This window comes from Gopherus flavomarginatus, chromosome 23 (genome assembly GCF_025201925.1).
Source record: "Gopherus flavomarginatus isolate rGopFla2 chromosome 23, rGopFla2.mat.asm, whole genome shotgun sequence".
In the NCBI taxonomy this organism is placed as follows: Eukaryota; Metazoa; Chordata; order Testudines; family Testudinidae; genus Gopherus; species Gopherus flavomarginatus.
This window is the reverse complement of record NC_066639.1, coordinates 2,893,438-2,917,020: the sequence shown is the minus strand read 5'-3', so window position 1 is coordinate 2,917,020 and position 23,583 is coordinate 2,893,438. Positions and strand designations below refer to the sequence as shown.

The 23,583-nt window shown below is 50.2% G+C and overlaps 2 non-coding genes across 2 annotated transcripts; both read right to left on the bottom strand.

The window, feature by feature from the left end:
* Positions 1-14,977: 14,977 nt before the first annotated feature.
* Positions 14,978-15,049, bottom strand: TRNAC-GCA (transfer RNA cysteine (anticodon GCA)). The gene has a single exon. It is a non-coding gene; the product is annotated as a tRNA-Cys (tRNA).
* A 7,429-nt stretch (positions 15,050-22,478) lies between these two features.
* On the bottom strand, positions 22,479-22,552 carry TRNAT-AGU (transfer RNA threonine (anticodon AGU)). Its single transcript has one exon. It is a non-coding gene; the product is annotated as a tRNA-Thr (tRNA).
* Between the last annotated feature and the right edge of the window lie 1,031 nt (positions 22,553-23,583).

The following is a 23,583-nucleotide window of genomic DNA, read 5'->3' as shown; positions in this document are numbered from 1 at the left end:
CAAATAAACTGGGGATACCACAGCTGCCAAAGCAACCATCCCAGGCTGCTGTGGCCGTGTGAGGTAGGGTGGGTGTATCTATGAAAACAAAATCAGCCCCTGAATTTCTTTTACACACTCGACATAATTCACCACCAGATGTCAGGGTAGAGTTCATTCTGCTTCTGCTTACATAGGTATCTGTGCCCCCCACTACCCCCTAATCCCACCGGGACCCATCTAGCCTGGATAAAGGTATCTGTGCTCCCCACAAACCTCTAAGCCCCCCAGGGAACCTACAAGCCCAGATGTAGGCATCTGTATGCCCCACAAACCCCTTCCAGCCTGTAGGTAGGTATCTGTGACCCCCAGAGCCCTACAAAGACCCTCGGGACCCCTACAGCATGAATGTTTGTATCTGCGACCCCTACAAACCAACTAAGCTACCCAGGGCCCCCTACAATCAGGACGTAGGTATCTGTTCCCCCCCCAACACACCTAATCACCCTGGGACCCCTCCAGCCTAGATGTAGGAATCCCCTAAGCCACGACGGGACCCCTCCAGCATGGACATAGGTATCTGTGCCCCCACAACCCTCCTAAGACCCCCCAAACCCCTCCAGCCTAGACACAGGTATCTGTGCCCCCCACAACTCCACTAGGCCACGATGGGACCTCTCCAGCCTCAACATAGTTATCTGTGCCCTCACAACCCCTCTAAGCCCCCCGGAACGCCTCCAGCCTAGACGCAGGTATCAGTGCCCAACACGAACCCCTTAAGGCCCCCAGGACCCCTCTTGCCTGGATGAAGGTATCTGTGCCCCCCACTAACCCCTAAGCCCCCCCCTAGGATCCCTATAACTTGGACATAGGTATCTGTGCACCCTCACAAAACCACAGATCCTCCCAGCGATCTCTACAGCATGGACGTAGGTATTTGTACCCCAAAATGCCTCAAAGCAATCCCGGGACCCCTACAGCCTCGAAATAGGTATCTGTGCCCCTCCACAACTCCCTAATACCCCCAGAACCTGTCCAGCCTGGATGCGGATATTTGTGACCTCCAGGAACCCCCTAAGCCCTCCCCAGGACTTCTCCAGCCTGGACATAGGGATCTCTGCCCCCTCACAAGCCACCTAACACACATAGGGCCCCCACCAACCTGGTTGTAGGTGTGTGTATGCCACACAACCCCCCTAAGCTCCCCAGTGCCCCCTCCAACCAGGACGTAGGTATCTGCACAATCACAACCCCTTAAGTCCCCCAGGGACCCCGTCAGACCATACGTAGGTTTCTGTGCCCCTCAGCAACTCCCTAAACCCCCAGGGACCACTACAGCCTGGATGTATGTATTTGTGCTCACCACAACCCCCTAAGCCATCCCGGGACTTCTCCAGCCCATATGTAGATATTTGTGTCCGCCATGAAGCTCCTAATCCCCACCAGAACGCCTACAGCCTGGAAGTAGCTATCTGTGCCCCCCACGACCCCTAAGCCCCCCAGGGATCTCTACAGCCTCTACATAGATGTGATGCTCTGTGCATTACCCTGCATGGCCACACGGTGTCACTGTTGCTCAATGCGGGAAATGCTCTGGGCATTACTGTGATGGAGTAGGGACTGTCTGTGTGGGGGATGGGAGAGCAGGGGGTGACTTTAGGACCGGACACGTGCTCAGCCTGTAACCTGAGCTAGGCGAGGGGACGGGGTCAGCACCTTTGCCCGGGAAACTGGACACAGGAAGGGGCTGGCTGGAGGGAGTTGGGTTAATTTAGTTTTGGTTATGGGCTGAGTGGTTGGAATTCAGGGGATCCCAAACTGGGAACTAAGCTTCCTGAACCCCCAGAAGGACTCGATTTGGTGGGTCCTGCTTGTGCCTCCAAGCTCTGCTGTATCCTTCACTCCTGTTGTCCAATAAACCTTCTGTTTTACTGGCTGGCTGAGAGTCACTGTGTGTCCCAGGAAGAGGGGTGCAGGACCGGACTCCTCCACACTCCGTGACAGACCCTAAGCCCCTCTGGGATCCCTGCAGCCTGGAAGTAGGTATCTGTGCCCCCGCACAAACCCCCTAAACCCCCCAGGACATTGGTATCTGTGCCCTATAGGGACTCCATAAGCCTCCCGGGACACTCCAGTGTGCACGTAGGTATAAGTGCCCTTCAGAAACCTCCTAACCCCCCAGGAACCCCTACAGCCTGGATGTAGGTATTTGTACCCCCCCACCCCCCCGGGACATCTACAATCTGGACGTAGATATCTGTGCCCCTCACGGAACCTCTAACCCCTCCTGGGACTGATACAGCCTGGTCATACGTATCTGTGCCCACCGAACCCCCAAGACTCCCTGCAACCACTACAGCCTGGACATAGGTATCTTGGGTCACCAAAAATCCCCTAAGATTCCCAGGATGCCTCCAGCCTGGACGTAGGTATCTATGCCCCCCACTAACCCTCTAAGCCACTCTGGTACCACTACAGCCTGGATTTACGAATATGTACCCCCACGAACCCCCTAAGCCCCCCTGGGAACCCTAGAACCTGGAGATTGGTATCTGTGTCCCCCCCAAAACTCTCTAAGCCCCCCAGGGACCCCTACAGCCTGGACGTAGGTATCTGTGAACCCCAATGTCCCTAAGATCCCCCGGACCCCTACAGCCTGGATGTAGGTGTGACGGTGCTGCCCGTGGGAGCCGGCTGAGATCACTCAATCAGGGTGAACTGCAAACAAAACAGGGCAGACAAATCCCAAACGCTGCTGGTTATTCCAATACTCAGATTTACCAAGCCAACACAAAACAGCTTCTGTAGTACCTCACTGGTTACTTAGAAGTTTCAACCACGCAATTCCCTTAAAGTACCCAGCCTCAGACCTCCGTCCAGACACACCTGTCTGATATGATGATGATTCCTGAAAATCTTACTTCATCATGTAAAAGAAAAGATTCTTTCAATCCCAAAGAATCAGCAACATACCCAGATTCAATTATAACTTAGATCTTACCTAAAATACATGCTATAGCCAATTCTTATTAACTAAGCTAAAATGTATGAGAAAAGAAAAGAGAGAGAGTGTTGGTTAAAAGATTAATAGACATATCGACCTGAATTCAATTCTTGAGGTTCAGATTCATTGTAGAGGTGAGCTTGTAGTTGCTAAAAGTCTTTTAAGAAATAGTCCATAGATTATAGTCCAATGTCCATATTCAGGGTAGCTCCAGTCAATGACTGGGGATCTCAGTCCTTGTGGCTTAAGGTTTCCCCCTCTTGAAACCCAAAGCAGATCTGAGATGAAGAAGGATCTTGTTCAGGGTTTTTATACATTTCCAGCAGCCTTTCGGCCTGAGAAAACAATAGGCTTAACTCTCCTTCCAAACATCCTGGCAATTAGTACAGGGTAATTTATTCATTAAACAGTTCAAATATAGGTTACTACAAACTTTAAAGAGACACAGAGACAATAATACTATTTCACTCAAGTATCATCATAAATGTTAATATTCCTTTTTTGCTCTTTGAATTAAAACTATAGCAACAGACAAGACTTGTTTGCTTACATTGCAAAACCTGAGCAAACATCTCCCCTTCTACCTCTAACACTGCAGACTCGCATTTCAAAGCTCTTTTCATTTACATATCTTGCTAACCAGTCCTTAAGGTTCACCCACGGGTCAGGTCAGTCGGTGAGGGGAGTTAATTAACTCTTTCTGGCCCTGTCACCTTTCAATGAGATATTATATTAAACTTATAATGTCACAGTCGTGATGAGTCGACTGCTGCAGCTCCCCGTAGACTCTGCCTGAGTCTCTCACCGAGCTGGAGTACAGCAGTCGAGGGGAGAGCACTCGATGTATTGCATCTACACTAGAGGCGATATATCGACCCCCGCTGGATCGATCACTGCCCACCTATTCGGCAGGTGGTATAGACATACCCCGAGTATCTGGTGATCGGAGCTGGACCCCGGAGGGGGACACATTGAAGGAACTGAGCAGATAAGGTGCCTCTATTGTCAACTGTCAGGGCTGCTGTGGCTCAGAGGAGGGTGCTTGACTGCCTGGCAGGCTTAGGGGCCACAAGCCTGGGAGGCAGGAGAAGTGAAGTGGCCACGGTGTTCTCAGGGTGCTCGTGCTTGGAGCAGGGGTGAGCTGGGGCGAGGGGGGGTGCAGCAGGGCAGAGCGGGGGAGTTGCCACAAGAGGGGAGCCTCAGGGTGGAGGGGGGGAGCTGCTACTGGTGGGGCACCTCAGGGTGGGGGCGCAGAGGGGGAGGGTGCAAGGTGGAAGTTTCGCCTAGGGAGTGAAACATCCTTGCACCGGCCCTGCCCCATGCCCTGCCTGCAGCCAGCCCTGCACCCCCTGCCCTGCCCTGCCCGCAGCCAGCCTCTGTCTCCAGACAGCCCTGCACCTTCTGCCCTGCCCACACCAGCCGCATCCTCCCTGCCCTACTTGCAGCCAGCCCTGCAGCAACCCCCTGAGAAACTCCCAGCCCTGTCTCCAGCCATCTCCTGCCGCACCAACCTGTGGCCCTGCCCAAAGCCTACCAGCCCCCACACACACCCAGCCTTCACCAGCCCTGCACCACCTGTCTGCAGCCAGCCGTGCATCCCCTGCCCTGTCTCCAGCCACCCGATGCACCCTCCTCCCTGAAGCCAGCCAGCCCCACACCCCTTACCCTGCCTGCAGCCAGACCCTACCTCCAGCCAACCCCAGATCCATTGGTGCCCTGCACTTCCCAGGGCAGTAACCTTGCACATCTGCTTCAATGAGGGGGGCAGGGAGCAGCTGGGACCCACACATGTGCACACCCTAGGGTGACCAGACAGCAAGTGTGAAAAATCGGGACGGGGGGTGGGAGGTAATAGGATCCTAGATAAGAAAAAGACTCCAAAATTCGGACTGTCCCTATAAAATAAGGACATCTGGTCACCCTAGCACACCCCCAGGACTCCTGAGTTCCATTGCTGGGTTTCCTATTGGTTCCACTGCTGGTTCTTTTCCTTTTCCTGGGGGATTTTGGGCAAGTTGCTCCCCCCTCTAGGGCTCTGTCCCCAGCAGTCAAATGGGGATTTCATACTTTCCCGCTATTGGAAAGTGCTGGGAGAATCTCCCAGCAAAAGTTGCTCTGACAGTGCTAAGCAGCATCTGACCATTCAAGGACGGATCGCACTGCCCAGGAGGAGTGTTTGGCTCTGGGATTTCACTTCAGCCCAGTGTAGCGAGAGGGGCCCAGCCATGGAGTTTGGCTCAAGAAGACCAAGTCTCCAATTTGTTAAAGAGGTTTTGAATTTCAATCCTGTGCTCCAAAGTGATTGGTGTCAGTTGCAAATTTTAGAAGCATGCTCTCCACTGCATTTTCCAAATCATGCATGAAAATATTCAATAGTACCAGACTCCGGACTGATGCCTGCCAGACCCACTAGGTACACCCTCTCCATTAGACAGCCAAAGATGGAGAAGGGCTCCTGGAGTCTGGGCTTTCAACCAGCTCTGCACCCACATTACACTGATTGCAGCTGGACTGCATTTCCCTCGTTTGCTTGTGAGAATGTCCTACGGGACAGTGTCAAAAGCCTTAGTAACTGGGAGCTAGATCCCATCTACTGTTTACCCACCTCCACCAGGCCCGGAACCCTGCTGAAGAAGGAAAGAGGATCGGTTTGGAATGATTTGTTCTTGACAAATCCATGCTCACTCGTCCTAAGAATCAAATTATCCTGTAGGTGCTGCTGACAAACTGAGTGTTTAAGAATGTATTGCAGGATTTCTCCAGCTATGGCAGTGAGGCTAGCTAGTCTGTAAGTCTCAGGGGTCTCTTTGTTCCCCTTTTAGAGAAAGGTCCTGTCTTGTTCATGGATGGGAAGATGTTCTTTTTCAGGGATCTCAGACGAGAACTGAGGCAGAACACTTGGTTTGTTAAGGTCACAAAAAGGGAGGCAGGAACCTCTTCTCTCCTGCTGGCAAAGAACCCCAGGTACCTAAAAGACAGGGACTCACATCCCTGAATGGGCTTTAAAAAAGGCACTGGTTAAAGATTGGCCCCGACTATTTTTGTTTCCACAGACTAGACATTTTAGGAAACTTTAGAATTCCTTGGTGCTGAACACTGTGAAACTCCCCTTTCTCCTTCACAGAGGGCTTTAACGCCCCTTCTCTCACTCAGGCTCACAACTGCCCAGAGTTCGAGAACTATCCCTGTTCCCATGGGACAGATGGGGAGGAGTCTGAGGTCCAGAGAAGGGAAGTGACCTCCCCAAGTGCCTACACAGCAAGGCGCTGGCAGAACCAGAAAGAGAACCCACCAGTCCTGACTCCTGTTCTAACAGACAACAAACCCCCCCGGTCCCCAGAGGCAGGGATAGAGCCCAGGAATGGAGATGGTGGAGAAATTTCATTGAAACTTTTTCTGTCAGAAAATCCCATTCAGGCTAATCCAGTTTGTTTCTCGAAATCATAACAAGTGGGATGAAAGTTCTTTGAAAAATATTGTGTTGCAAAACAAAAGCATCTCCTGTTCATCACAGTGTGTTAAATTGTCTCCTCGCACACAAAGAGGAGACACTTGGATCTCAAACATTAGATAAGATGCTTCAGTCTGAGCTAAGTCGTAGCTGCTCTTAACAATTTCAAAATTAAAAAATACAAATAAAATAGACTATTTCAGCTATTCTATTATGTGTTAATCTGCTCTGAGTAAACGTGATAAAAGACCTCATATTATGCCCTACTCCTAGTGACACTCTCCAATGGATCCTCATCCTCCACCCACCGTGAGATAGGTAGGAGAGGATCATTATTATTTCTACTTGAAAGAGGGAGAAGCTAAGGCTGAGAAAGAAAAATTGACTTGTCTGAAGTCACACAGCCAGTCAGTGGCGGAGTTGGGAATAGGACCCAAGAGCCCTGATTTTCAAACTAACCATCGGATCTTGAATTTCAGACATTGAATGACCTGAATAAAGTGCTCTCAGATGAGCTCCAGACCAACAACAGTGACAGTAATTATTCAGCAAGTATTTGAGGAGAACTGCAATGTTAAAGAGAATCATGAACAGCTCAGAGACAATTAATGCAGAGAAGCAGCAAAATTCATCAAACATAGAACTGGTTCTGGCTTATATACTTGATCTTTAAAGAGAAAAACAAGGACCTGAGTCTACTCCCTGTCAATAACCCACTGCTCAATCAATCAGGGTAGAGACTGAGGCTGAACGTTCTCATCAGAGAACCCAAAGGATGGTACATGTCACTGGTGGGGATCACTGCCCGAGCACTAGTTCAGCCCCACATTTTTGGGTGGACCTCCAATAGTGGGAGCTGCAGAGCACTTCCCTGCAACACACGCACACACCCCTCCTGGTGTTGGGAGGGGAACAGGTAAAAGGACAAAGGAAGCAACAGAAGAAAAGGAGGGAGGGATGGAGGAGGAGGTGAAACAAAAAGGAGACTTGCTGAAGCAAAGCCACAGGGGCCTCTGAGGTTCCCCTGGCCCCTCGCCCCTGTCCTGCCTGACTGATGTCAGCATCTCTCTGTGAGGTCACCACCTCCCCCAGCACCTTTGACCAATAGTCTGACGTCCTGCAAAAGGCCTTTGTGATGTTACTGCCACATCCCTTCCTTGCTGTGCCAATGTCCTGCCCCTGGCCAGGCACTTTGGAGGTTTGAGCTACTCCCTGTGGATCACCCCACTCAAGGAGTGTTCATTCAAGGAAGCAAGCCGGCTAGACAGGAAAACATCAGACGCTGATCCCAATGCTACACTCAGTTTTTCAGAAATTAGTCGACTTTATGGCCAGAAGAGACCATTAGAGCATCTAATCTGATCCCCTGCATATCACAAGCCTCCTATTTAACATAATAGCTACTTATGGGGCAAACCCATTCCAGAAAGGCATCTAGTCTTCATTACATGACATCAATTGATGGAGAATCCAGCACTTTCCTTGGTAGCTTGTTCCTGTGGTGAATCATCCTCACTGTTGAATATTTGTGCCTTAGTTGTAATATGTAACTTTTCTCCTTCCAGCCATTGGGTCTTGTTATGCGTTTCTCTGCTAGATTAAAGAGCCCTTTAATACTCAATCTTTTCTCTCCATTAAGGCACTTCAATACTTCAATGAAGTCACATTTCAATCTTCTTTTAATAAGCTAAGCAGGTTGAGCTCTTTCAACAGCTCTCTAGAAGGCATTTTTATCCAGCCCTCAGAACATTTGGTGGCTCTTTGCTGCCCCAGCTCCAATTTCACAACATATTTTTCAAATGAGGACACCAAACTGGAGGCTATTCCAATATCAGTCTCACTGATCCCGTGTCACCTCCTGTGATGTTATTGACATAATCTGGAACTGTATAGAACACCGTTATGACCACTGTTGGTGTCAGTTCTGCTTAACCTGCTTGATGGCCCATTAAGGACCATCAGTTATACAATCGACCCATTGAGAGAAGGCAAATATGTCATATGGGCTTGAGCCCAACCACTGAGACCCCACGAGGGGTGAGGGTTTCCAAACCCAGCCTTCAGTATGAACACAAATATCTTCACCACAGTTTTTATCCCCTCAGCTTTAGCTCAATGGGGCCAAGTCAGATGACCCAGGCCAACCATGCTGCCATCTTTATCCCAGGAGAGATGGACTCTAAGGGTACGTCTCCATTGCAATGTAAGCCCAGGTGTGGCACGCTGTGCTCAAAGCCGCACCCTGGAGGACCCATATTCACCACTCTCATATAATGATGACATGGTTTGTACAAAGTCTTCCTAGTGAGGTATCATTTCAAAAGTCTTGATCTATTGAACATTAATATCGTGTTGGATTGTGTGTGCTCGCATTGGTTTGGAAGTTATGAAGTTTGCTCTGTGTGTGTTACTGAGATATGTTATGAGATTGGGAAATGCCCACCACAAGCCTTTCAGGTGTGACAGTGGAGGAGCCAGACTCGCTGCTGGCCCATTAAAGGGATCCACACTCCCAAGGACAATCCCAGGAACCGTGTACAATGCAGACTTCTCCGAGATAGCACAGCAACAATGGACACTACTTGACTCACATCATAGCAAAGGTACTTCCTAGCAAGTTGGAAGAAACTATGAAAGAAGGGTAGAGACATCATGACTTGGCCTCTCTCCCCCACAATTCAACACCTGGAAACACATCTGGAGGAGAAACACTGAACTGAGATAAATCAGAAGAGAATAATAATAATGCATTCAAACCAAAGTCCCCAAACAAACTAGTATTGGTTTTTCAGCAGAAAATTTTCAGTTTGGGGGATTTTCTTTTCCCAGTCAGACTTTGCCAAGGGAAGCAGAGAGAAAATATTTGAGTTGCCTCCTTCAGAACAGCTTGGTCTAGACACTAGCTCTGCTTCACTGTTGTAGCCTTGCTCGGGATGGGGGTATTTTAATTATTTGGTGAGGTCCCAGAGTGTTTGGGGGAGATTATGAGTCTGTTACCTTTTGAGAGAAAAGCTAAGAAATACAGGACTAGAGAATTTTTTTAGAAATGTGGGATTTAGGCATTTTATTTAAAGCAACAGGAGGGAGGTCTAAGTTTCTGAAAAGGCTTTTGTTTGTAAGAAGCAACATTGTTTGATCTCTCGTTGTATCAAAGGGGGAGATGGTAGTCTTTTAAAGAAGATGTAAAGCCCAAATACATCTGCTAAGGATGGGAGTCAAACCCACATGTATAGAGCACAATGGATTAGCAGTCCATTACCTTAACCACTTGACCACCTCATCTGAGCTGCTAAGCAATGGACAGGAGGAGAAATCTAAGGCCAGTGGGGATAGGGACACTAAGGAGTTTTTAAATACTAAGCATAAGCAGGGTCTGAATGAGGTCCCCTCTCACATCTAGTGAGGAGCTGCGGAAAGACTTCAGGAACAGACCGTGTTTGCACAGACACACCTACTCTGCCTAGCTATGCAGCATGGTGGCGCCGCTTCTCCAAAATGACCAGTGTGGATGGTGGTGGGTTACAAATCACTTTAAGATTGAGTGGAGTGAAATGTTATTCTCCTTCCTGTATGAGTGAAGGGCAGCAGAACATACCTAGTCCATCCTGATGGAGGGGTAGGTAGGTGAGGTATAGCTTTTATTGGACTGCAGAGAAGTGATTGAGAACATGTCTCTAAACCAGTGGTCCCCAAACATCTCACACTGTGCCCTCTTACCCATGGCTGTGGCCCCTCGGAAGCATGGGTCGAGAACCGGGGCTGGGAGTGGGGCAGTTGCTTGCTGGGGAAAGGGGTGTGGACAGGAGTGAAGGGGTCGACGCTGGGCTGGGAGCCAGAGTCTCAGGCTGAGGATTGGGGAAGACCTGGGGCTGAGTGGTGCTCCCTCCCTGCCTTTTATAGGGGCTGGCTCGGGCCCTGAGGTGCTGCCATGAATCTTCCTCTGTCTCCCCTTAGAAGTCATGCCCCACATTATGGGGACCAATTGACACTACTCGCTAAGCAGGGGCTAGTGATGCCAAAGCCCAGGGAAAGGGAGAACAAGCGCGGGGGCCCCAGCACTGGAACCATGGCCCCCCCTTCTGTCTGTGGCTCCGCCCCCTTCCACACCTTCCACCCATGGCTACATCCACTGTCACCTCTGTTCCACCCCTTCCCCCACTGGCCCCACCCTAACACTCCTTAACCCTGTCCCGCTGCAGCCCCGAGACCAGAGAAGCTCTGTGCCCCTGCTGCAGCCCCTGGGCTGTAGCAAGGAGTGGGAGCTCCTCCAGCCCTGGGGCCACCGTGGGGGAGAATTTTCCAGGGGGACCCAATTTGGCTAGGGACTCTCGTCATGGGCCCCACTGTCCCCTTGGCAACGCAAGGTTTGGGGAGGCTGAGCCCCCCCAAGCCTCCATTACGAGCCGCCCAGGCTACCACTGCTCAGTGAGTGGCCAGTCTCTCTGTGTTTTCTGCTGCTCGTTCTGAGGAGCCTGGCCGGCACTAGGGGTAGGTCTCCCTGGTAGTCACTCAGGGACCCAGGGGGTCCAAGGGCACCGTGTGGCAGTGCAAAGGTGCTCACTGTTCTCCTCTGCCCCAACGCTCCTCCATGGGCCCACAGAGGGTTGGGGAGAGCGAGGAGCAACACTATGTGCTCCATGCGTCCTGGTCACTTTCCCCACCTGGGCTGTGCTGTGAGGGGAGCATCAGAAGCTGCTGCTCTCTGCCCTCCCCTTATGCAGCCCGGCTGAGGAAAGTGACCTGGATGCAGGGAGCTCGGATGATCTCGCTTCTTGCTCCCCCCCCCCCGCTGCCCCTGCTAGGGAAGGCTGCTGTGTGTTGTCTTTATGGCTGTACTTTCAAGGATGCAGGTTTCTCTATCCCATTGTTCCAGGGGCCTCCTACTAGATTGCCAGCTGCTTTTCAACTGCAATGTGGAGACTCTTTGTGTGTGGGGAGGAACAGTGTGTGTGTGTTGGGGAAGAGTGAGTGTGAGCTAGGTAGGAGCAGATCATTATTATCCCTACTTGAAAGAGGGAGAAGCTAAGCCTGAGAAAGGTGAATTGACTTGTCTTAGTCACACAGCCAGTTAGAGGCAGAGTTGGGAATAGGACACAAGAGCCCTGATTTTCAAATTAACAATCAGATCTTGAATTTCATACACTGAATGACCTGAATAAAGTGCTCTCATATGAGCTGTAGACCAACAACAGTGACAGTAATTATTCAGCAAGTATTTGAGAACTGCAATGTTAGAGAGAATCATCAACTGCTCAGAGACAATTAATGCAGAGAAGCAGCAAAACTCATCAAACATAGAACTGGTTCTGACTTATTTCCTTGGTCTTAAAAGAGAACAAAGACCTGAGTCTCCTCCCTGTCAATAACCCCCTGCTCAGCCAATCAGGGTAGAGACTGAGGAGAGGAGGCTGAGGGCTCTCACCAGGGAGCCCGAAGGATGGACCAGGTCACTGGTGGGGACTAGTTCAGCCCCACATTTTTGGGTGGTGCTCCCACAGTGGGAGCTGCAGAGCACTCCCCCGCAACACACACACACACACACACACACACACCTGCTAGTGTTGGGAGGGGAACAGGAGAAAGGACAAAAGAAGCAAGAGACGAAGAGAAAGGAGGGGGGGATGGATGGAGGAAAAGGTGAAACAAAAAGGACAAACCCTAATGTCCCCAGTGATTCTAAGGGACAAAATCCCAGGTGTGGAATAATATTCTGCCTCCTTAAGCTCATGTTTTCCATGCCTAGAATTCACCTGCCACCAGATGGATCAGACTGAACAGGTTTCAAACCTCCAGGAGGCTCTTACCTTCTAAACAGGGACAGCTATTTTCTAGTAAAATCACTACAAGGGAAGGAGAAAACTTGAAAGAGGTTCCTCCTGGCGCTCACGTCCATGAACCTGAATACTCTCTCAGTCCTCAAAGAGAGACCTGGAGAAGGAGACTTGCTGAAGCAAAGCCACAGGGGTCTCTGAGGTTTCCCTGGCCCCTCGCCCCTGTCCTGCCTGGTTGATGTCAGCATCTCTCTGTGAGGTCACCACCTCCCCACCAATAGTCTTTGACCAATAGTCTGAGGTCCTGCAAAAGGCCTTTGTGATGCCACTGCCAAACCCCTCTCTTGCTGGGCTAATGTTCTGCCCCTTGCTAGGCACTTTGGAGGTTTGAGCTATGCTCTGTGGATCACCCCACTCAAGGAGTGTTCGTTCTAGGAAGCAAGTCGGCTAGACAAGAAAACATCAGATGCTGCTCCCAATGCTACATTCAGTTTTTTCAGAAATTAGTCAACTTTATGGCCAGAAGAGACCATCAGAGCATCTAATCATATAATCATAGAATATGAGGGTTGGAAGGGACCTCAGGAGGTATCTAGTCCAATCCACTGCTCAAAGCAGGACCAATCCCCAACTAAATGATTCCAGGCAGGGTTTTGTCAAGTCTGACCTTAAAAACCTCTAAGGAAGGAGATTCCACCACCTCCCTAGGTAACCCATTTCACTGCTTCACCACCCTCCTAGTGAAAAAGTTTTTTCCTAATATCCAGCCTAAACCTTCCCCACTGCAAGTTGAGACCATTACTCCTTGTTCTGTCATCAGGTACCACAGAGAACAGTCTAGATCCATCCTGTTTGGAACCCACTTTCAGGTACTTGAAAGCAGCTATCAAATCCCCCCTCAGTCTTCTCTTCTGCAGACTAAACCAGCCCAGTTCCCTCAACCTTTCCTCATAAGTCATGTGCTCCAGACCCCTAATCATTTTTGTTGCCCTCTGCTGGACTCTTTCCAATTTTTCCACATCCTTCTTGTAGTTTCGGGCCCAAAACTGGACACAGTACTCCAGATGAGGCTTCACCAATGTCGAATAGAGGGGAATGATCGCATCCCTCGATCTGCTGGCAATGCCCCTTCTTATACAGCCCAAAATGCCGTTAGCCTTCTTGGCAACAAGGACACACTGTTGACTCATATCCAGCTTCTCATTCACTGTAACCCCTAGGTCCTTTTCTGCAGAACTGCTGCCTAGCCATCCGGTCCCTAGTCTGTAGCAGTGAATGGGATTCTTCCGTCCTAAGTGCAGGACTCTGCACTCATCCTTGTTGAACCTCATCAGGTTTCTTTTGGCCCAGTCCTCTAATTTGTCTAGGTCCCTCTGTATCCTATCCCTACCCTCCAGCGTATCTACCACTCCTCCCAGTTTAGTGTCTTCTGCAAACTTGCTGAAGGTGCAATCCACATCATCCTCCAGATCATTAATGAAGCTATTGAACATAACCAGCCTCAGGCCCGACCCTTGGGGAATCCGCTTGAAACTGGCTGCCAACTAGACATGGATCCATTGATCACTACCCATTGACCCAGACGATCTAACTAGCTTTCTATCCACCTTATAGTCCAATCGTCCAGCCCATACGTCTTTAACTTGCTGGCAAGAATACTGTGGGAGACCATATCAAAAGCTTTGCTAAAGTCAAGGAATAACACATCCGCTGCTTTCCCCTCATCCACAGAGCCAGTTATCTCCTCAAAGAAAGCAATTAGGTTAGTCAGGCATGACTTGTCCTTGATGAATCCATGCTGACTGTTCCTGATCACTTTCCTCTCCTCTAAGTGCTTCAGAAGTGATTCCTTGAGGACCTGCTCCATGATTTTTCAGGGACTGAGGTTAGGCTGACTGGCTTGTAGTTCCCCAGATCCTCCTTCTTCCCTTTTTAAAGATGGGCACTAGAGTAGCCTTTTTCCAGTTATCCAGGACCTCCCCCGTTCGCCATGAGTTTTCAAAGATAATGGCCAATGGCTCTGCAATCACATCCGCCAACTCCTTTAGCACCCTCGGATGCAGCACATCCAGCCCCATGGACATGTGCTCATCTCCAGTTTTTCTAAATAGTCCCAAACCACTTCTTTCTCCACAGAGGGCTGGTCACCTTCTCCCCATACTGTGCTGCCCAGTGCAGCAATCAGGGAGCTGACTTTGCTTGTGAAGACAGAGGCAAAAAAAGCATTGAGTACATTAGCTTTTTCCATATCCTCTGTCCACTAAGTTACCTCCCTCATTCAGTAAGGTGCCCACACTTTCCTTGACTTTCTTCATGTTACTAACATACCTGAAGAAACCCTTCTTCTTACTCTTAACATCTCCTGCTAGCTGCAACTCCAAGTGTGATTTGGCCTTCCTGATTTCACTCCTGCATGCCTGAGCAATATTTTTATACCCCTCCCTGGTCATTTGTCCAATCTTCCACTTCTTGTAAGTTTCTTTTTTGTGTTCAAGATCAGCAAGGATTTCTCTGTTAAGCCAAGGTGGTTGCCTGCCATATTTACTATTCTTTCTACACATCAGGATGTTTTTTCCTGCAACCTCAATAGAGATTCTTTAATCCTTTACAGGATTGGAACTGATTTCAGTGGAGTCACATGTTTGCTAGGTTTTTATGCATTTGCACAGGAAAAGGTTAAGTGTTTTTCCATTTGTTTCAGGGATCCCTATTCACTGGAACTCCCCCACATAACAGAAACACAATTACTTTTGTTGAAGGAAGAGATTCATAAGGGGGCATTTGGGTTTGAACCAAGGACCACTTAATCTGCAGTCGAACACTCTACCACTGAGCTACACCCCCACAACTACTGTGGAGGTAAGTCAGTGATCTTAAAGATTTTGAAGGACAGGCCCTGCCTCAGAGGTCTCCTGTTCTCTTCCCAGACCACAGTGCTTTTAAAAATGGGGTTTGATTAAACTTATAGATGCATGTAGACACCACAGCTTGCACACCCACCCACATAGCTTCCCCCAGTGACATAGCTTCCACCTCTCGAGGAGATGGATTAACTACACGGGCGGGACAGCTCTCTCCCCTCTGCTTAGAGCATCTTCATTCTTCATGAATAGGTAGGAAAGAACCTCCTGAATGGACAGTAACCAATTGATCAAATATTGGTGGGTCGGCATTCAATATGGGTAACTGGTCATGCTATGCTGGATTAGTAGGAGGATTGCCAGCAGATAGAGGGAAGTGATTATTCCCCTCTATTCGGGACTGGTGAGGCCACGTCTGGAGCATTGCGTCAAGTTTTTGCCCCTCCACTACAGAAACAAATTGGAAAGAGTCTAGGGGAGGGCAAAAAAATGATTAGGGGGCAGGGGACTTACGAGGAGAGGCTGAGGGCAGGGCCACCCAGAGGGGGGCAAGTGGGGCAATTTGCCCCAGGCCCTGCAGGGCCCCCATGAGAATATAGTATTTTAGAGTATTACAACATTTTTTTATGGAAGGGGCCCCTAAAATTGTTTTACCCCAGGCCCCCTGAATCCTCTGGGTGGTCCTGCCCACTCAACCTCCTTGACTCATTCTCCGCCCTCTGAGGCCCCACCTGTGCTCTGCCCTCACTCCCATTTGGCCACTTCCCACCCCTGCTCTTCCTCTTTGGCTGAGGCCTGCTGGTCCACCTTTTGCTTGCTCCTGTCCTGCCTAAAGGCCTCCTTGTGCCTCTCCACCCCCTACCCCAAGGTCTGCCTGCTACCCCCACCTCTCTGCCCTTCACCTGAGACTCACCCTGCCCAAACCTCTCTTCCTCTTCCCCTAAGACCAGCCCCTCCCCTGACCTGCCCTGACCACCCCCACACCTCTCTGCCTCGCCCATGAGACCAGCCCTACCCACCACTTGCACCTCTCTGCCCCTCCCCTGAGACTCACCCTGTCCACCTCTTTCCTCGGTCATCTCTTGTTATTCCTTGAAACATCAAGGATGGAATAAAAAGCTGAGTTTACTCCAGGGTGAGGAAAGAAAGGAGCCACCAACCCCCTGACAAAGCTCAGTGCCCCAGAGAAAACCTGCCCCTGCTATTGCAGTCCCTGATGTGCTGGGGATATGATGGTAAAGGAACTGTCTGAATGATCAAGGCAGGAAATGGACAACAATCTACAGGAACGTCATTGACCACAGACACACTCTCCTCATGCATCTGAGGAAGTGGGTATTCACCCACGAAAGCTCATGCTCCAAAACGTCTGTTAGTCTATAAGGTGCCACAGGATTCTTTGCTGCTTTTACAGATCCAGACTAACACGGCTACCCTCTGATACTCTCCTCATGCTCCAGCCAGAAGGGAAACGAGCAGGAATTCTTGCAGTTCAGCCAGGGACACACTTACACAATGGCACAGCAGTGTGTGTGTTGTGGAAGCTGGTCTGAGGGAACATCTGGAATTGATCACTCAGTGAGAACAGAACTGGAGTGTAGTCAGAGCTACATCTCAAGCAAGTAGTTGTGGCCGAGTGGTTAAGTTGATGGACTAGAAATCCATTGGGGTCTCTGTGCACAGGTTTAAATCCTACCAACTATGGAGAAAGTTGTGGTCCTTTGGTTTCAATAGAGCTGGGTCTTGTCTCACTCTCATGGTATGTCTGCATTATTAGGTAATGTGGCTTTAAAGTGTTTTAATTAAACAGCTGTTGCATGTCCACACTATGCCCCTTGTGTCACCAGAGCACATCCAGGATGGCCACAGAGAGCAGTGCACTGTGGGTAGCTGTGCAACTGGCTGCAGGTCGTTTGGGAAGGGTTTGCAATGTCTCCTGGGCTGGTACTGCATCACATGATGCAGGTTTCTCTTTCCCATTGTTCCATGGGAATCCTACTAGATTGCCAGCTGCTTTTCCACTGCAATGTGCCTGGTGGGGTAGAGAGCAAGCAACCAGTCCTGAGGCAGGGGGAGGGTCACAGCCCCAACATCAGCCCCCGCTTCCCTCACTGGCTCAGCTCAGCACAGCAGCCTCTGTGACACACACACACTGCTGCCTGCTTAGCTCTGTGTCAGGAGTGCTGGAACAGGGGGGTTAGAGGTCCATGCACCACTCTTTACCGGCTGTTAGGACAAATGATGGAGTGGGGGGAAGGGTGGAGTCTTGGGGGGGGAAGAGGCCTTCTGTGGGTGTGGCCTTGGGGGGGATGGTGTGAGTGTGGGTCCTTGGGGAAGGGGTGTCATGGGGGTGCCACAGTTCAGACAATGGTGTCCCCCCCACTGTAAGGAAGCTCCCGCCGCCCCTGCTCTGTGTTCATAGCGCAGGAGAGAGCAGCGTCCATGGCAGTGATTTGCTCCCTAGGGCTTTGGCAGTGGGGCTCAGGTGGCGATTTAAAAGGCCTGGGGCTCTGGCCTCTGTAGGGAGCCCTGGGCCCTTTAAATCACCAGCCTGGGGAAGCCGGGCCGGGCTGGCACAGCGTACCCACTCTTGCCAGTACCCCATACGGGACCAGACTGGCTTACTTTCACCTCTGGAAGGTCCTCACATGGATCAATAGCTGGTTAAAAGCTGGGAAACAAAGGGTAGGACTAAATGATCAGTTTTCAGGATGCAAACAGGTAACTAGTGGTGTCTGTACGGGGACTATTCAACTTATTGATAAACAATCTGCTAAACAGTGAGGTGACAAAATTTGCAGATGATTCAAAACTACAGAGGATAGTTAAGTGCGAAGCAGCCTGTGAGGAGCTAGAAAGAGATTTCACAAAACTGGGTGAAAGGGCAACAAAATGGCAGATGAAATTCAATGCTGATAAATGCAAAGTGATGCACATTGGCAAACATAATCCCAACTCTACATATAAAACGATGGGATGTAAAATAGCTGTTGCAACTCAAATGAGAGATCTTGGAGTCACTGTGGATAGTTCTCTGCAAACATCCACTCAATGTGCAGCGGTCAGTAAAAAGTGAAAAGAATGTTGGGCGTCATTAAGAAAGGGATAGATAATAAGAGAGAAAATCTTATTGCCACTGTATAAATCCATGGTACGCCCACATCTTGAACGCTACTTGCAGATACGGTCACCTCATCTCAGAAAAGATGTATTGGAATTGTAAAAAGGTTCAGAAAGGGGTATGGAGTGTTTGCCATATGGGAAGAGAATAATAATAATAATAAGACTGGGACTTTTCAGCTTGGAGAAAAGATGACTAAGGGGAAATGTGATAGAGGTCTATAAAATCATGACTGGTGTGGAGAAAGTAAATAAGGAAGTGTTACTTATTCCTTCTCATAACACAAGAACTGGGGGTCACCAAGTGAAATTAATAGGCAGCATGTTTAAAACAAACAGAAGGAAGTATTTTTTCACACAATGCACAGTCAACCAGAGGAACTCCTTGCCAGAGGATGTTGTGAAGGCCAAGACTATAACAGTGCTTAAAAAAGAGCTAAATCGATTCATAGTGGACATGCTCTGAGCCAGCATGGGCAGGGAAGGTGTCCCTAGTCTCTGTTTGCTGGGAGCAGGTAACCGGGGATAGATCACTTGATGATTACCTGTCCTGTTCATTCCCTCTGGGGCACCTGGCTTTGGCTGCTATGGGAAGACAGGACACTGGGCGAGATGGACCCAGTCTGACCCAGTCTGGCTGCTCTTACGTCCTTATGCTCATTTCATACAGATGCCTGGGATTCTGCCTCACAATGTGTCCCTGAGGTCTCAGCCAAAATTCCCAAACAGGCAAACACTCTGGGCTCCTGAAGCCTCTGCCCCTCACCTAGTGCCTATGGCTCATCCCTGACCCTTGCTGCTGCTCCTTGCTGTAGAAGGTGAAAAGAGCGGAGGCAACACAGAAGCCTTCTGGGGATGCAGATCTGAGGCTTTGGGAGAGACACATTGTCTGAGACATCAGAGCGCTGTAAACGATGCAGCCACCCCCTCAATCAGGGGCTGTTCCAGCCCTGAGTCTGGGTTTACCGCGATCCATCCCCCAGAGCAGGGTGCCCACAGATTACAGCTTGAAAATAGACATGTGACACTAACTCCTGTTCTCCCTGACAGGACCTCCCCTAGACCAAGTGGCACCGCAGGCAAGACGTGTCTTCAGTGCCCCCCCCCCATATGTTAAACTTTTGAATATCTTATTTGTGGTAGGGTGAGCAACACCCAAGTAGATGGAGTTTCTGTAGTGTAGTGGTTATCACATTTGCCTAACATGCAAAAGGTCTCTGGTTCAAAGCCAGGCAGAAACATGGCGGTTTCTTTTTCCCAGATTCCCTTGCTGTTCAGGAAGGTGCTCCTCCTTCTCCTATTGGCCTGTCCCTGGGATAACTCCAAGCCCTGCATGACAGAAGGTGCTGACAGCAGTGGAGAAAGCACCTTGGTGTCAGACTGGAGAACCCAGAGGAGTTAGGTATGTTACCTTTCAGAGGTTTGTAGTTTGGCCTCCTCTGCCCTTGGAAATTGGCTGGTGGATGCCGGCTCTTCCTGCTGGCCTCCTTTGCGTGACTTGTCAAAGGAGGAAGTGAGGCAGGAATGGGGCAAAAGAGGAAAGTCAAGCTGAGAAAGGCAGGGCAGAAACTAAGCACATCATTGTGGCTAAGTGGGGTTAGTAGAGCACCACCATTCATTCTGCAAAGCATGGGGAGGTGTGGTTGGCTGCTGGGAGGCAGAATCCTATGCCTGCCTCTTGGCTTCCCAGGGATGGCTACTTGCAGCCCAGGAGAAGAAGGGGGGTTCTGGGTGAAAGGAAAACAAGCAAAGCTGAGTCCAAGTGAAGAATGGCTGCTCCTTTATGGCCAACCTGGGGGCATGACTGATGGTTTTAGAGGTGGAGGCTGGGCTGGCTGTGAGCAACTGGGATCCAGGAAACCCCCGCCTTCCCTTCTGAGGGCCAAACCCATGGAGGTGCGGTTGGCTGCTGGGAGATAGACCCCTGTGGCTGCCTGTTGGCATCCCAGGGATGGCTACTGGCAGCCCAGGAGAAGCGGGGTTCTGGGTGGAAGGAAAAGAAGCAATGGTGAGGCTGAGTAGGCTCCTTTCTGGCCAAGATGGTGGGCTGTGGTGAGTCTGGGAGTTGCCTTTAAGCCATAAGTGGACTTGGTGCAGTGAAAACTTCTGCTCCATTCTGGCTGACCTGGGGGCACCATGCAAGACTTGGGAGTGGGGGCAGGGCCCTGGCTGTGAGCAAATGGGATCCAGGAAGCCCAGCCTGCCCCTCCAGGGGCCGAGTCTTCTTCTTCTCTCCTGCCATGGGGAGCCCGGCCTCAAGCCTGCCCAGCATGTGCTGTAGCTCGAGCATTAAGCCTTCCTGTGTGGCCTGTGCTGGAGCTGACCCTGGACCCCTGTGGGGCACTGTTGGGGGAAATCTCGACTGCAAATAATTCTAGGGGAGGCAGCCACTGTGGTTCGCCCTTCCTGCTCCCTGCGCTGCTGCACCCTAAAATCCCTGTCGGCCGGCAAAATGGGCTAGGAGCCTGGAGAGAGGAGGCAAAGGGGTGGCCTGAGCCCCCTCAGGCACTGCCATGCCCCAGGCAGCCAACAGAGACCTGATGCCTCCCCAAGCGACGCACGGAGATGTGCCAGCAGCGCTAAGGCAGCTCCCTGCCCACTCTGCCCCCTCCCTCCATGCTACACTGCTCCTGGAAGCAGCTGGCATATCCCTGCGACCCTGAGTGCAAACTCCATAGCTGACCCGCCCCCGGATCCCACTGCCTAGAAGCCACTGCAGGAGGGGAGTGTGTGCCGGTCACTTGGGAGCTGTGCTGCCCGAGGTAAGCACCCCCCTCCGACCACCTCCTGCACCCTTCCCCTGCCCCAGCACAGAGGCTCTCTGTGTCTTGAACAAGCACTGTCAAGGATTGGACAAGAAATTCTGCTCTGTTTATGTGAAAGAGACACAAAAAAAGGGAGCCCAGCGGACAAGTTTAATTCATAAGCACAAACTGGCCGGCCAAGCCAGGATCTCTCAGTTACTCAGAAGGCTCTTCAGCCAGCTCTTCCCAAAGACTAGTTTCTGGAGGCTTTTGTGACATGATGGACCTCAAAATAGCCCTCTGTAGCTCACAAATTCATCATTCATATATGGCTGTGATATGTCATACAAACCATTCTATGTAAGTTATAACATGAAAAGTAATGATCTGCTGAAATCGGTTATTCTGTCCAAATATGTATAGCATGAGGGTGTATGAAGTTATGCATTTTGCTGTATGGTTGTTACTGAAATATGCTATAATTTTGCTAGTGACCCCTGCCAAGGAGGGAGTTCAACAACCATGAATCAGCAGAGGAATTGTAATTAAGGGATTTCCAATTCAATGGCAGATGCCCAAACACAACACTGTGGAGACTGCTCAAGTCTATGACTCAGTTGCACAAGACCACACCAGGAGGATTCCCCAACCTAGTGACTCAGCAGAGCCCACCCGGACATCTCTGGGCAAGTGTCTTCTAGACACTTGAACTAAGGATATAAAATAGGAGACTGTGGCATCATGTTTTTGCCTTTGTCCTCCCCCACCTACGTTGAAAGCAGCAGGAATCCTGAGAAAATGAAGTGGGGAATTCTATATATTAAGGAGGGTAACATCCAGTGGGGTGAGAAAAATGCTTGACCTAACTACTGCCTAGTGTAATAAGGTGTAAAGTTTAGAATTTGCTGTGGTCATACAGTGCTTAGTGCTCTGCGTTGTGGCCCCAAGAGCCATGGATGCAAGTTGAGTTACGATGACCTTTTCCTTGTCTCCACATTTCTTAGTTGCCTCCTTCCAACACTTGTCAGAAAAAATGACCGGTTTCTTTTGGAAGCATTTGCATTGCAAGGCAGAGGCACTCTTCTCTGTTTCCTCAGAAGATTGACCAAAAGATGGGAAGAGCGGACACATTTGGCAAGGCACCACTGGGTGCTGCATCCCTAACTCCACTTTACCTGGCAGGTGAGTCAGCCAGCTTAGCCATGGTGCCACTCTCTGGGACTTTTCTCCCAACTGCTCCATTTTTCATCAGTGACTATCAAAAGGAAGGTGACATGACATCTGCATGTGGACATCCCCAGTGAATCACAAGGATGTGTGGTGCAGGCTCTCATGTTGCAGCTATTGCAGTCAAAGCAACCACCATGCTAATGCCAGTCACAGCTGCCTTTTCATCAACTCCAGGCTTGTGATTTGATTCTTTCCAATGCTTCTCTCCAAAGAAGCCTTTTCCTTAGCAAGCAATGACTTGGATACCAAGGGAGGTCTCTTCTGTTTCGTAGGAAGACACAGGAAAAAGTGAGCAGAGGAGACAAAAGCCATACTCCAAGGCACCACTGGGAGTTGAACCCAGGATCTCTTGTTTACTAGACAAGTGCTTTGGCCAGCTAAGCCATGGTGCCTGCCACAATAAAATGTTTGCAACTGTTCCATTTGATGGTCCAGGACAACACCTGCAAATTCTAAAGTACAGACGTTCCACATTTCCCTCAGTACCTGCAGACCTTGAGGTGTCTGGCTCTCTGTGCACAGAAAGCCACAGCTGAGATGACAGAGGGCTTCTAACATGTGTTTCTCGCACCAGCCACTGTGATCATAAAGTGGTTAGTGATCTGTGTTTCAGTTAAAGCAACCTCGGCTCAGTTCTCAGTCATGGTAACCTTTCCACCAGCTCTAAACTTCTCATTTGCCGTTTTCCAAGTGTGGGGAGATGTCTGCCCCCAACCAAGCAGGAGAACGATTAAGGCAGCCTTGCAGAGGCTGCATAGAACCCGACCTATCAGGAAAGGGCTTATTGGGAGAGCCAATCAGGAGAACGCTTGCTGGAGCAGCCCATATATAAAGGGCTGCTCAGCACAGCGAGAGTTAGTCACTGCTTGGAGTTTAAGAAGGGAGGTTTGGCTGGGGAAGGGAAGGGTGGGCACCATGATCAGAGTAGTTCTGGGTGGGTGAGAGGCGCATGAGTGACCTTCTGGCTGAGTACTGCCAGACTGTGGCCCTGATACAAAGGCAGAGGAAGGTGCTGGGGCTGTGGGGAAGTGGTCCAGGGAAACAGATGCAGGGTTGGAGGTTCACCACTTTTGCCTCCGTAGCCACTGACACAGGTGGCTACACCCTGGACTGCAGCCGACCACTGAGGCAAGTGTCTGGGTAGAGAACAGCTGCCCCTGGGAAGGGGGAGAGAACTGAGTGGGGCACAGCCAGAGGGCTGTGTCCATAAGAGGACACTGAAGTCCTGAGAGCGACATGGGTCCTAATGATAAAACAGATGCAGCCAGATGCCACTAGAGGAACGCGCACCGGTGAACCAGAACTAATTACCAGGATGGCCAGGAAGAGGCACCACATGTCCTATTACACCAAGACTTAGCCGCAAGGAAGGCTCTATCTGTCTTGAACAAGCACTTAGAAGGATTCTGCTGACAGGTCTTTT